General features: G+C 36.5%; 1 pseudogene; it reads right to left on the reverse strand.

Moving 5' to 3' along the window:
• Positions 1-11,804: 11,804 nt before the first annotated feature.
• On the reverse strand, positions 11,805-12,481 carry LOC100713462 (nucleoside diphosphate kinase, mitochondrial-like; annotated as a pseudogene).
• Between the last annotated feature and the right edge of the window lie 1,215 nt (positions 12,482-13,696).

A 13,696-nucleotide genomic window follows, 5' to 3' on the forward strand; every position in this document is an offset into this window, starting at 1 on the left:
GTTTTGCTGAATGGGCGGTTAATGGCTCAGTTAAAGTTATCAGGGTAGTGGTCACGCTGCCAACTTTTCCCTGCTCGGGACTTGATTCTAGAACAGTGCCTAGAGCCAGTTCCATTATGGTTGTCTCAAGAAGCTTAAGGTTATTAAGACTCTGTCTAATCCAGATCCACAGAAGGAATGTAAACACTGGAATCAAGCATATAACAAACAGTTTCTTATACATTTATGATTCTTTTGAATGTTTGTCCCATAGTTAGACAGCTGATATAATCAATACACCTTTTTTTTTTTTTTTTCTTTTCAGGGGCAGGGGTTTCTCTCAGGTTTGTTTATAATTGGCCCTAGAGAATAAGGGAGTTTCAATGCCCCACTCTACACCTGATGAAGCCAATATCAATACACTATTGATGACTACTGATCTATACCAATGCACTTCTCCCCTGGCTGCGCACACATGAGAAGTGTCCCTCGCCCTCAGTCTCTTAACCTGTCCCTGTTCTGGCACCATATGCCATGATCCAATGTGGCTTCTGAGGTTCTTGTGGTTAAGGACCGCAAGAAGATGAGAAAAATAAAGAAAAGAAAGCTGGGGTCAGGTGGAGCCCTTATCCTCCTGATGGGAGAAAAGGAACTGCTCAATCACTCTGGCACCCTTATTTATATACTGGGAAAGATGATGTCAATTTGAGCCCCTCTGCCTAGCAACCCACTGCTTGGCAGGCCTGGGGCTCTTGCCTACTTGGTGCTGGAACAACTTGTTTACATAGCTTGTTTTGGTCTCTGTTTTTTTCTGGGCTGGCCTTGCTTCAGCCCGATGCATGTGATCAATCTCTAGCTTCAATGGCTCCCAATAGAGACCAAGAAAATAATACAAAGAATCAATCAATTGAAGAGTTGGTGGGGTTTTTTTGGACCAGTAATAGAACACAGGACCTTGTGCTTGCCAGGCAGGCACTGTGCCACTGAGCTGTATCTCCAGCCCTGGTTCTTTGAAAGGTTAAACAAAATAGACAAACCCTTATCTAACCTTATCAAAAAGACTTATCCATGCAATTAAGAATGAAGAGGGCAAAATCACAATGGATTCTTCAGAAGTTCAGAAGATCATCTCTACTTTGAGAACCTGTATTCTAATGGGACAAATTCTTAGATACATATGAATTACCAAAGCCAAGTCAAGAATATATAAAAATTCTAAAAATCCTTGTATCAGTCAATGAAATTAAAGAAGTAATTAAAACCTACCAACAGTAAAGCCCAGGCCCTTAAGGATTTACTACTGAATTCTGTAAGAAGTTTAGAGGTGATCTAATGTCACTACTCCTCAAACTCTTTAATGAGACAAAGAGAAGCTATGATCTAAGCTATACATCATTCCTGGAATCAAACATTACTCTGATACTCAAACCAGAGTAGAATTCAACTAAAACAGATCTACACGACAATTTCTTTATTGACTGTAGATACAGAAATCCTCAGTAAGATATCAGAAAATGGAATACAGCAAATAATCAAGAAGATTACACACCATGACCAAGTAGGATTCATCCCAGGGAAGCAAGGAACTTCAACATATGCAAATCAATAAACATAATATACTACATTAACAGCTAAGGACAAAGCCCACATGATCATCTCAATAGATGCAGAAAAAGCATTTGGCAAAGGCTACCAGCCATTCATGCTAAAAACCCTAAGAAAACTGAAAGAGATGGCCTTTATCTCAATCTGATAAAATCCATCTATAACAAACCAATGGCCAGCATCATACTAAACTGTCAAAACTGAAAGCTTTCATTCTAAAACCAGGAACAAGATAAGGATGCCCACTATCATCATTCCTATTCAATATAGTTCTGGAAACATTTGCTAGAGCAAGTAGACAAGAGAAAGAATGAAAAAGAAGAATAGGAAAGGAAGAAGTTAAATTAGCATTATTTGCAGATAACATGATACTACTCATAGAAGACCACCAAAACTCCACAAAAAGACTCCTAGAATTAATGAAATTTAGTAGTATAGTAGGATGCAAAGCCAACACCCAAAAATCAATAGCAAATTGTATACAAATAAAAGCTCATTAAGAGAGCAATTAGGGAAACAGGACTTTTCACAATAGCATCCAAAAAAATGAATTAGTTAGGAATCAACCTAACAAACAAAGTAAAAAACCTTTTACATTGTAAATCACAGTACTCTGAAAAAAGAGATTATTATAGTCTGGGTTTGCTAGGAGAACAAGATAATACGGGACAAATAATTTATAGTATTAGCTATAATACTATAAATTACACAAGGAGTCAAATACAAAGAAAATGCAGGAAATCTTTCCACAGACTAAAGACCTAGAAAATCCAGCTGAGGGCCTGGATCCCATGGCAATATCCTGCATGAGTTCAGCTGAAGACCTAAAGTCCATGATAATGATTCCCATGAGTAAAATTGAAGGTCTAGAGCCCACAACGATGACTCATGCAAGTTTCTTTCTGGATCTGTGTTGGGAAGGCCTCAGGGTCAGTGGTGGAAGCTGGAAAGTCTGTGCCAGTGGGATGAAGGATCTGTACCAGTAGACTGAGAGTTCTGCACTGGATACAGTAAGTGATGCTCAAAGTAAGAACCATTGCTCCTCGGAAAAGTACTGCAGCCATCTGCAGTGACAGTGAGGTCCCAAGCTCCTCCAACAATGAGAACAGCTGAGTTTATATCAGGAAACCAGTGCAACAACAGGTTTCTCCTGGACACTGAGCAGCACACCATCTTCCCTTCCAGAGCCAGGAAGCAGTGCTCAAAGTAAGGATCAGAGCTCCCTCAAAGTGAGCCACAATTATTCTCAGCAACAACAGGGTCATGCACTAAACTAAAATTGAAATAGGTCAAAGATCTAAATATTAAAACAGACATAATCCATTGGAAGATGGAACAAGTAAAACTCTTGAAGATATAAGTGTAGACAAAGACTTTATGAACAACCTCCAATTGCACAGGAAATATTACAAAGAATCTACAGTTGGGAGCATGTCATATTAAAAAGCTTTTGCACAGTAAAGAAACTATCAGCAGAGTGAAGAGACAACCTACAGAATGGGAAAATATTTTTATCAGCTATTTCTCAGGCAAAAAATTAAAATCTAAATATAGAAAGAACTCAAGATAAGTCAAATCACCCAAATTTAAAGACTCAATCCAAAAATGATCTTCTGAAATGAATAAATACTTCTCATATGAGGAAGTAGTAGCATCAAATAAATATATGAAAAAATGTTCATCATTGGTCATTCAAGAAATGCAAATTAAAACAACACTGAAATTCCATTTCACTGCAGAAAAAATGGCTATCATCAAAGTATCAATCAATAAAAAACTCTGGCAAGGCTGAGGGGAAAAAGGAACACTTTCCCATTGTTGATGGGAGTGTAAATAGGTATAATCAATATAAAAATTAGTATGGCAATTCCTTCAAAAATGAATACTAAATTCCATTTGAGCCAGCTATTCTTTTTCTTGGTATCTTCCCCCAGAGAGTTAAAACATCATACTGTAGTGTATCTGCACATTCATTTTTGAATAGTAGCACAATTTTTAATAGCTAAATCTTGGAAACAACCCACATGCCCATCAATGGGTGAAGGGGTAAAGACAATGTAGTTGTTATACACAATAGAGTACTACACTGCCATGAAGAAGGATAAACTCGAGACATTTTAGGTAAATGGATGTACCTTGAGAAGAGAAGTTTAAGTGAAATAAATTGCACATATATGTTTAAGTATTGCATTGTTTCTCTTGGGTAAGAAACTCAACAGATAAAGAAAGATGGTAGATATTGGGAAGTAGGAAGAAAATGTTCAAATGGGAAGAGGAACCAATTAAGATGGAGCAAGAAAGGAAAGAAGGAAAAAGAAATAAAAAGAGAAGAAAAATAGAAACAAAGATTTTGTAAGTGGGGAGGAGAAGAATGGTTAAAGGGGATGGAGGAGCATGGGGAAAAAGATGAATCAAGTTATGTTATGTTGAGGAACAAAATCCAGTGTCGTCATTATGAATATCAAAAGCATACCAGTAAAATCAGTTACAAACATTTACCTTCCGTGCTCATTTTGGCTTTGGGAACTAACCAAAAGTCACACAGTGCCAGATCCAGTGAAGAAGATGAAGGTGCACCGCAGTGTTTTTATGAGCTTGCCTCTCCTTTGGATGGAACTGGCCCCAGCATTCATTTATCACACCCAGTAAAGAAAGTCATGAAAGGACTTCCAGAACTGTGTCAGAAAATAGCAAGAACCATGCATGTGTTCCAAGACAGGGAGTATTTCAAGGGGATTTAATGACCATGTATCTTTTCTTGTAATAAAAAAATTAAATTGAAACCCGCACCATATGTTTGGATTAGCTCTTACCAATAGTTAAGTAGATAAAGCAAATGTGGCTAATGCACACAATAGATTATTCAGTGATAAGAATGACGTCCTATCATTTGCCTTAACATGATGCTACTAAAGACATAATGTTAAATGAAAGAAGCCAGACATAGAAAGGCAGTACTGAACGTTCTGTCATGTGTGGAAACTAACAAATGTTGACCTAAATGTGTAATAGTGATTACTAGATGTAAGGAAGGATTAGAGGGAGGGTATACAGTGGTAGGTTGGATTTGATGAGTATATGTTGTTTGCTTGTTTAAATACCACACCGAACCCCATTAATATTTGTAATTTATATGGTTTAGTAAAAATGAAATCATTTTTAACAGAAAAATTGCATGAACATGTTATGTCCGTAGATACTTGAGTGACTTCTGATTGTTAGGTATCTGCGTTTGTCCACTGTAACCTGATATTACTGCTCTAGTTAAAGATTCTCAGTACATCAGCGAGGTGACTTGGGGCCCTAGAGCTGTAACAAGTATCCTGCACCCTTATTTATCTTTGATGTAGCTAATCTGGGCATCACTTTTGGAAGCAGTGCTCTGGGAACATGGCCTTTCAGTTTTCACCGGCCACGTTTCTGTCCATCCCCTCTCCTACCTCTTCTGCCTGTATTTTCCTTTTCCTCTTCTCATTCCTTTGCTTCCTTTTCCACTTTCTCATTTTCTTTGGTTCTTCTTTTTCTTCCTCCAGTTCTTCCTTTTCTTTGTCTTATCCCCCCCCCCCCCCCGCTTTCCTCTCTTTTCCTGCCCTAAGGCCTAAACCAAGGCCTTCACACTGAGCTTCATCCCCAGCTCCTCCCTCCCCCAGCTGCCCTTTTCCTTTAAAAATTTGAGACAGGATCTTGCTGTAGCATTAAATTTACCAGGCTGAGCAAATGACATTGCAGTCCTCCTGTCTCAGCTTCCCAGAGTGCTGAGGCATGTGCCACCACACTTGATTTACTTCCCTTTTCTTAGAGATTTTTTCTCTGACATTAAAATATACAGATTAAACCATAAGATTTGGAATGTTTGTATGTTTGTGGAACAATAGTATATTTTCTAGGGGATAAAATATATATTAAAAGGAACACAGTGAAAATAATTAGAGGATGAGACCTAACCAGAAAGACATGCGTAAGTTTAGGAGACAAAGTATTAGCAGTCAAAATACATAAGATTATTCAGTGATTTATAAGAAGTTAAGAAATTAATGATTTATAAGAAGATTCCAATAGATAGGTGAATTTTTTTTAAAAATAAAGATTTTCACTTGTGATAGAAATGTTAATGTGGTAGAAAGTAGCTTGATCATATGCCTAATAAGCTGTAAAAATATTACCTTTGATCCCAATGATATCTGTCTGAAAATTTGTCTTAGGAACATGGGATTAACAGAAATACATACATACATATATCAATGTCTAATTGGAATTTGGATAAATGTGAAGCAAATGAATTTTTTCATGGAATGTTGTACATCAATTTAATATATCACCACACATGTGTAATTATGTCACCTTATGGAGTCCCTAAAGGAAACAATACCTAAAAGTTGTTTGTAGTTAAAATATGGATGCAAATCTGTAATTTTAAATCTTCCATTTAAAAGTCCTTAATTTTTCAGCATTGTACAATGAAATTTCCCAATATACAGCAAAATCTAAGAGAATTTTATAGTAATTATCCTTGTACCAATCACCTTCTGTCTACCATTGACATGCTGTTATACTTATTTAACTCTCTACATTAATATATTCAGATTTGTTTTTCTTAAAAGTTTTAAATCCCCAGCTACCAAGTAATAATGTACTGTTGTCTTGAAAGATTTTTTCCATGTTTTTGATTCTTTTTTTTTTTATTTAAAAGGAAAAAGAGGAAAAAAAGCAGAACAAAACAAAACAGTGGAAGGGTACAAGTAATTCAGAACTACAAATAAAAAAACAGTAAGCTATCACCAGTTAATAGATTACACGCTATCATCTTATAAATGGTGTTTCAGGTCACAGGATCAAAGCATAAGTATCAAGTATCAGAGTATAGGCAACTACTTTGAAGGCAATGAGATTTTTGATTAACAGGGTTAAATTTTAAACGTAGGCTAGGAGGTTTGAAATGTTTCTTGTAAGTTTGTAAATGGCCACCAGGTGTAGCTCTGCACTCATCAGATCCTTTAATGGGCATCTAGGGTAAAGTTTGAGTAAAGGCAACTTCTAAATGAAATAAGAATTTTATTTGGATAAGGGAGATTAAAATAAATTTATTCTTTATTAGTAGCTAAAATAATTAAATATCTTTGACATAGAGCCTATAGAATCTGCCATCAAGTGGTTATATATTTTCTTTATTGTTCAAAAAGTCTCTACCATAGTTCTCTTGCCTGGAATATAATTTTCCTACTCCATAGCCTCCAAAGTTGTGAGTTATATAGCAAATATGTTCATGTTACTAGTAATGGTACTTGAAATTATTTTAGGAAGTCTAGGAAGTTTTAAGTTAGTTACGTATACAAATAGTCATACATTTTTGTATAATAAAACTCATTATGATTGTAATTTTTCTTCAGTGTGATTATTTGATTGATTATATCCCTTTAAATATAAACTTTATAATGTTTGAGACTACCTACCACATATATTCATTAAATATTTTTTGAGTGAATATGGAAAGAACAATTTGAAACTTTGACTGAAGGCTGTTTATAACAATAGGTAAATCTCTGTACAAATATGCTTGCTCGTTTCATTCCTTATTTTCTTTTAATGATTATAACATCAAGTTTAAAAAAATTATAGTTTTAAAGTAACATCTAGAAGAATAATTTTAAAGAATATAGTTATTTTTAAAGGGAAGTAAAATGTAACGGTACTGAAATGTGTTTTACCCCAAAATACTTTCTCCTTTCCTTTAAAGAGAAAGTTTCTTTCTATATTAGGATATTATCACCTATTGATTTTTTTTAATTATCAGAAAATAAAAACATATAAGTAAAAACCCAATAGTTTATGGTCAAATAAATTAGTCTACTGAATTAGCTATGTGAAAAAAATTTCAATTTCAAATAGATTTTTTTAAAAGGAGAAGATATTTGATAATGTATGGGGAGATTGTTTTTTCCATAAAATGAAAATATTCAAAGAAAGATCTTAGGAGAATTTTAGTGGGTGTTAAGATTTTTTAAATTGAATAATTTAGTGTCATACTTTTAAGTATCTGGCTAAGATGGTAAAGGTTAATCAAGGAAGAAAATAACAAATATCAGAACGGTCACTTTTGATTCTAGTTTTTCAGAAAGGAGATAATTATTGATGTGTTGCTTTTGTTTTATAATTGTACTCAGTTCTTACATATAATTTCAAATGATGCTATTGACAAGGAATAACCATAATATCTATCTTAAAGGACTGTGATTCCAAAGATCTGTTCTGAACTTCATTTTCTTCAAAGGTATGTAATGTCTATGTTGCATACCTGAGTCATAATTCTCCCTCCTGCTTTCTCTCCTCTAGGATTTTTCTCTTCTTTCTTCTGTTTGTCATTACTATTCCAAAGAACGAAAGCTGCTCTGAAAAAAGTAAATAATATGTATATTTACAACATATATTCTGGAAATATTTAATTGTTCTTGAAAAAATTTATCCTAAGATACAGACAAGTTTTTAACATCATGTTTTCATAACTGTCCCCAAATATTATGCAGATTAATGTTTTGACATTTATTGCTTTTCATTGAATGTCGTGATTCATTTTTATCTGATATCAGCTCCATTTATGGCAATCAACTGGTAACTTCAAATTACAATTGCTATGACAAACTGCATATGAAAAATGTAAGCATAATTTTGATCGTGATTATTGTTGTCTGAGTCATGGCCTGCATCATCTTCTGCAATTTGATTTATGATTCACAAAATTTATTTTCCACCACATCCTTTTTAGCTCCCATGTAAGCATCGGTTATAGCAGATAAATATGTGATGACACTTTGTTTTAGGAGAAACACTTAGGGAGTTTTTGTGAGCTGTTACACAAGTTTTCAAAAGTCTTTTATTTTTCTTTAAAGCAAAAAACAATTTTTATCCCCCACTAAATAATCACTCCCCCATCTCTCTGCTTCCTAGTGTGTTTAGAATCATCTTTAGAGGTTATTATAAAAATTTATAACTAAGGAAAGAGCTTGACAAAAGAGTTTCATTGACTTTTTGGAAGCTGGGAAGGATGTGGCTTGAAATTAGCCTATTCAGAATAAAATTTCATGCTGAATACACATGGAAGAATTTAAACCCTCAGACTCTGATATAGTTGTTGACTTTAAAAGATGTGCTTTGGGAATCAAAGATCTAGTTCAGCGGTAGGTACTTTCCTAGTTTGTGCAAGGCCATCGTGTCACTCCTTACCACTACAGAAAATGTACTGATTGTCAGTTTAATGTTTCTTTCTCATCTTTTCCCTTTTCTCTCTTCTTTCTTTTCCCCTGTCTTTCATACTAGGGATTGAATTCAGGCATTGCACATGCCAGGCGAATGTTCTAGCCCTGAGCTAGAGACTCAGCTCTTTTTCACTTAACTGTGAGATAGTCTTGCAAAGTTGCCTAGGAAGACTTCAAACTCAAGATTCTCTTCCTTCATCTTTCTAAGTACTTGGGGTTACAGTTTTATAACACCACACGAACTTGCTTTCTTTAACTTTCCAAAAATTGAGACATAGTGTTTTTTCATTTCTATGTGGTATCTTATGTCACAGAATAGGTTGAGGCCTTTCCCCAGTTCTTGTGGGATGAGCACAGGTGATACTTGTTTTGTGCCAGTGTTATCTGTGGACTTGAGATTGGGAACATTGAAAGAACCTTTGCTGTGGGTGATTATGGGTGGCACTGGGGCTTTATTGGTAGTCCTTCTCCTGGAGCTGTGGGATTCATGTGATATCTTTTCCACATCACAAGGGCGCTAGCAGCTGTGATCCAAAGTCCATGGACTGGTAAGGAGATCTTCCTTAGGTCATCAGGGCATGTCCTCCAGATAATATTTGGGCTTGTGATGTTGATATCTATGCTCTTGGAGATGTAGGATATGAAGACCTCCTCTAGGCCCTGTTGGTCAAGTATGGGAGGTATGGGGGTTTATGCTTTTGGTACCTGTAGTCCAGGAGTTGCAGGAAGTGGATGGAAAGGCCCTTAGGTCTGCTGGAGCAGAAGTTTATGGCACTGATAGATGTATTCCTAGAGTTGTGGTACATAATTCAAATTTGAATGGTCAGCTATGGGTAGAACCAGGACTTTGCACCAGTATCTGCAGACCCAAGGGTGTGGGCTGGGGAGAAGGCCTCCTTAGCTCCTCACAGCAAGCACAAGTGGGACTTGGGATTGTGACTGAAGCTGCAGGATGCTAAGGGGGCTGTTTTCCAGCCAGAGAGGCAGGCACCTGGCCCAAGGCTTCTGCCAGTGGCAGGGAGCTGACTACTGGTCTCTAAGGCAAAATGATCTCTATCAGTAGCTGTTTAGCAGCTTGAGTTCTGGATGTTGGGGAGGCCAGATGTGAGTTCCTTTTGAGTAGAATATGTAGTTTGCCATACTGGATTTAAAGCCTGTGTTTCTATGTCTTATCCTGAAATTAGAACTGCAGCTCTGCTGCTGTGGTGGTGGATGCTGGCTCTTCTCTGCTTACCTTTTCCTAGCAGTGTGGGTGGAGTCCTCCTCCTCATGCCAGCAAGCTGGAACTGAAGTTGCAATTTGCTTTGGTTTTTCTCTTGGTTACCTTATTGACTCTCTCACTTTGACATTCCCTTTAGTTCCTTGCTGATTTCCACAGTTTTTCCTCAGTTGCTTTTCTTGAGATAGAGTTTTTCTTTTGTTGCTCTACTTCTTTTCTGTGGCACAGTCATATTGAGGGCATCTTTATTCAGCGATTTTGACCCAACTTTTATTGTTTTCAAGTCTCACCTTTTGTGTTAAACTTTGAGTTCTGTGAATTTATTTCATAAGTAAAAGTTATGTAGAATTTATTACCGCAGTGTATTTGGTGGAATGGATACCGGGTGTTATTTACAACAACCTTGTGAAGAGCAACTGTTATTAATCTTTTAATAGAAGAAAGGAAAATGAAGCATGAGCGATTAGATTATTGCTATAATTAAAATGATGTGTGAGACACTGAGATAGATGCTGAAGACATGAAGAGGCGTGTATCTTTGTTTTAGGAAATCTTCAGTATGGTTTTTGGTGCAAAGCATATCTGTTGAAAAAAGGAGATAATAATTACCTTTTTAGTGCCATTAATCCTCAAGTGGTATCTCCCAGCAGAATGAATTTATCTTGGAGTTATCAGTCCTCCCTAAGTCTATCTTAGAAGAGGAATGCAAATGAAGTGCAGGTCTACTATTTTCTGTATGAATCCATTCACTGCTCTTACATTCTTGTAAACATTAAAATGTTGATTTCCCCTGTTTTCTTGAATACTATGGAAGGAGATTTCATATAGGCAAAAATTGTCCCTTTAATAGGAGTTTAAAATAGAAGCTATTTTTTTCAGACCATAGCCATTTTTTAGTGACAATCTCTATAGAACTAACACAAAAGCTTTAACACAAAAGTTATTTTAATATACAATACAGGATTTCCAATCTGGCTTGAGTAAAAGGTTGAAGTAAGCTAATGAACTCTTACACCAGTTTAAAGGCAAACATATAGTAGTTATGCTAGCTTTTTTCTTTCACTATTTATCATCAGATTTTGAATGAAAAGAAGATATTGTAATGAAAAGCATTATTAAATGTGGTGAAATAAAAAGCATTACCTCTGCATTTTGTTTTCGTTACACATTTTTGAAGAATAGAAATTGTACCTGCTGTTTTCAGACTCCGTTTGAATGCAGTATCATTTTCTATCCTTTTGCTTTCAGTTTATGAGCTTCTTTTGGATGAGGTATGTCTCTGGTAGGCAATTTATATGGTTGTATTTTGTTTTTTGATTCAATCTGTTAGTCTGTGTCTTTGATTGGGGAGTTGAGACTGTTGGCATTGACTTATTATTGTTAGATATTGATTGAGTTCTGTCATTGCATTATTTTTCCCATGCTATTTCCTTTATGTATTCCTTTGTGAAGCTACTTTCCCAGTTAAAAGTATAGTTTTCTTTGGGCTTTTTGGTGCTGTTAGACTTTCTGTCTCTGTCTAGGATTCTGTTCAGTTCTTTCTTTCTTTTTTTTTCCATTCTAAGGAATGAATGTCAATGTTTCTCCTTTGGGACAGGGGAGGTCACCTTTGAAGACACCCTATAAGTTGCCTGGCACTTTGATAAGGATTTGGCCTAATCTTGTGCCGGCTTAGGGCACAGAAAGGCACATAAAGTTGGGGATCAAACATCTGTGGGCTGGAGTGGAGCAGAAGGTGAACAAGAAGTGGTTTAAGAGAGACCAGATGGGTGTAGGCTCGAGTTCTTGTTAACCGAGGTAGTTAGTCCTTGGTGTACAATGGAGTGCCAAGGGTAGCATGAGCCCTCAGCCTGGGTAGGTGCTGTTATGGTGCCACAGTCGGCCCAGTTCACCAGCTCACTATTCTGGAACCACAGCTGGCTCTCCCTCCAGGCTCCTTTCACAGGGTCACTGGCATGGATGATGTTCCTGCTGGTATGAATGCTGAATGACCTGTATGAATGACCGGGATGAATGACCTGGATGGTTCCAGGGGCAGCCTCAGTAGAATCAGGGTGACCTATCATTGCTCTTGAGACATGGACCACATTGTATCCCTCCCAAACCATGGCCACCAGAGGCCCAGAACTCATATAGCTGATAATGGCTGGGTAGAAGGGCTTCCTCTGTAGGTCCTATTAGTGCTTAGCAAGGATATTCTCAGGTGCCTGCAGTATCTTTATCCCGACCAGTTTGAAGCCTTGCCTGTCAAAGCATTGGATCACACTCCCAACAAGCTGCTGGACCCCATCTGGCTTCGCTGTCCCCAGGGACCTTTCCTGGGTCCACGTGGGCCCTCCTGAGCTGGGTTGCACGAGCAGGCACAGAACAGGCAGCGCAGCACGCAGAGCAGAGCCTGCAGCACTGCATGCCCAAAGAGGTAGCTCATGGCACTACTTTTTTAGTACTTTCTGCAATGGTGATTCAGCTCATGTATTTATTTAGAATTACTTTGTCATGGAAAATCTTTACTTCTCTGTTAATTTTGTACACTACAACAATCTGGGTTGACAGTTATTTTCTTTTAGGGGTTAAACAAACTTCACTCCATTCTCTCCTGGTCTTTGAGACTTGTGCTGAGAAATCTGTGCTTATTCTGATGTGTATGTCTTTCAGGGTTACCTGCTGTTATTCTCTAATAGGTTTTATATTCTTTTGTTTTGTCAATTTTCTGGAATTTGGTTATGATGTGCTGTGGACAGGTTCTTTTCTGGTTGTAGCTACTTGGGCTTCTCTGTATCCCTTGTACCTGGGTATTGAATTCTTTAGCTAGATTTGAAAAATTATCTACTGTTTTTAATAAATAAATTTTTAAAAATACTTTTTGAGTTGTGTTCTAATCTTTACTTTACTCCTATGATATATTTTTTTGGTGTCAGAGATTAAACTCATGACCTCATATTCCTGTAATTGGTTTTTCATGTAGTACCTGCTGCATGGTGTCTCATCATTTTAACAGTATCATTGAGTTTATAACCTTTTACATCCATCTCATCTTCTGTTTCTAATATTGTGTCCTCACATTGGCCAAGTCTGCTACCCACTGAATTTTTCATATCTTGTATCTCTGAAACCTTTCTTCTTGTATTTTCTAATTTTCTTCCAAAGTGATCATTTATATCTTAATTAGTTTATTGTTTATTCTTTAAGCTCATTAACATTGTATTGGTAAAATCTTTTATCTGTTTAATTAAATGAGCTCATTAAATATTTGAACTCATTAAATATTTTATGCATTTGCTTAGTATTTATTTCTTCAAACATTTTGACTACTTGAATTTTGAGTTCTTTCTTTATTACTTCATCTACTTCAAGATCTGTTTTTGGGGAGTTAAGGGTTTTAGGGTATTTTCTCATTTTTCTATTTTTGTTGCCCTGTGGGTTGAAAAACAGTTAAGGTAAAGAAAATGTCACTACTGTAAAGTTTTCCTTAGTTTTGTCTCCCTAGTATGTGTTCTTGGATTTGGTTATGTTTTGGCGTTTATATCATTTACAAACTATTCAGCATAGTATCTGAAGGTCTTCACAGGTCTAGCCCTCCTACAGGGACTTGATCCCTAGTACCATTCAGGGAGGAGAAAATGAATTGCCATAATGATGATAT

The sequence above is a fragment of the Cavia porcellus genome, unplaced genomic scaffold (assembly GCF_034190915.1).
Source record: "Cavia porcellus strain 051 isolate PalLab524CR breed Dunkin Hartley unplaced genomic scaffold, mCavPor4.1 scaffold_2, whole genome shotgun sequence".
NCBI lineage: Eukaryota > Metazoa > Chordata > Mammalia > Rodentia > Caviidae > Cavia > Cavia porcellus.